Source organism: Pteropus alecto, unplaced genomic scaffold, assembly GCF_000325575.1.
Source record: "Pteropus alecto unplaced genomic scaffold, ASM32557v1 scaffold40, whole genome shotgun sequence".
Taxonomy (NCBI): domain Eukaryota; kingdom Metazoa; phylum Chordata; class Mammalia; order Chiroptera; family Pteropodidae; genus Pteropus; species Pteropus alecto.
Window position 1 is genome coordinate 11,186,454 of NW_006431919.1, and position 1,581 is coordinate 11,188,034.

A 1,581-nucleotide genomic window follows, 5' to 3' on the forward strand; every position below is an offset into this window, starting at 1 on the left:
TCTTCCAGATTCAGCCAAAAGCTGTGATTTATGTTTTTTGTAGGAAAATATTTCTAATTGTGATTTCTCCAATGATTTGTTGTGAAATTTCACAATTTCTCCTTAAACTATCTTGTTTGATATGAAAAAAATTCTAAGTTTAATAGTAAAAGATAACTCATAATTTTCTTATCAAAATTAATCTCCCATCCTATGTTGGAAAGGCACTGCTGTATTTCCTGTTATCCAAACTGGAAGGCTTGATCATCTCTGATTTTTACATGTCTTTATGATTCCGGTCATCTCAGTCCACACGTGCTGGAAGTTCTTTTTTTATAAAATATGGACACTTCATGAATTTGCATGTTATTCTTTCCTAAGGGCCATGCTAGTCTTCTCTGTTTCATTCCAGTTTTCGTATCTCCTCTCGAAGTGAGCACAGTTTGTTCTCTATAATGGAGATTAGTTATAACTTGTTACTTTCTCCATCGTCCATACCCTGGCTTAGGTCTTCTTTAACCAAATTGGTGTTATTATCTTCAGTCACAACTGGGGTTGCATTAGCCCCTTCAGTTCTATTTCATCTGACCATGCATCTTACCCTCCAAGAATGTTGGCCACTCTTTCTTTTTTCAACTATGTGCTTTTGCTTAACATTAGTAGCTTGACCAAAAGTTGATTTGCCTTATTTGCGTATTCAAATCCTACACGCCTAAATCCTTTAAAGTTTGTCGTATTATTCAGAACTTATTCATCAGCTGTTTACTGGGTGCATGCTATGTGCAGGCATTGAGCTGGACATCTATGTCTTTAGCGCTCAGCTCCTAATAAGACAAGGTTTCTGCTCTTAAGGAGCTTACATTGTAATGGGGAATCTGACAAGTAAATAGGCAATTATGGTACGATGTGATAAATTTCTATCTCATCGTCATATGGAAAGCATCCCAAACCACTGTGGCTCCTCTGAACTCACAGAGATTACTCATTGGCCACTTAATTACATTACTATTTTTTTAATCTGTTCTATCGATTTTAGTACTATGTATTCATCTTATTTCCTCTATTAGATTATAAACTCCTTGAAGATAGACGATAGATACATTTTTTACTGCTGAATATAACCTTTAGCTTCTAGCCCACAATCACAATATTTCATATAAAAAGTGTACATAAAATACTTGGCAATTTATGAGAGAGTTATATTTTACTTTTGGAACTCTTTCCTATGCACTGCATAATCAATTCTCTGTCCACATAAAATACAGAAATGTGGTGAGAAAAGATGAAATTTGTTTGTATTCAGTTTACATTGAATGGTAATTTTAAACATGTAAATTAATTTTCTGTGCTAGTTAAAGTATTGCAAAATGTTAGGTGTTTATATCTCAGATTTCCCCTGATACAAAATAATCAATAAATGTTAAAAGTAAGAAACATAAATTAGAATTACATTTTTAAACTTCTATTAAATCTATGAAATACATGTGAATAATCAGAAGCCAAGAGTAAAACAATTGTCAGACTGTAAAACCAGATTTGAATTTTTTTTTTAAATGAGTCTTTTATTAATATAATAGGACTTATGAAGCCCTAATTAGATGA

The 1,581-nt window shown here is 32.6% G+C and overlaps 1 non-coding gene across 1 annotated transcript; it reads right to left on the reverse strand.

Moving 5' to 3' along the window:
* Window positions 1-314: 314 nt before the first annotated feature.
* LOC112475344 lies at window positions 315-417 on the reverse strand. Its single transcript, XR_003044671.1, has one exon. It is a non-coding gene; the product is annotated as a U6 spliceosomal RNA (small nuclear RNA).
* Window positions 418-1,581: the final 1,164 nt, after the last annotated feature.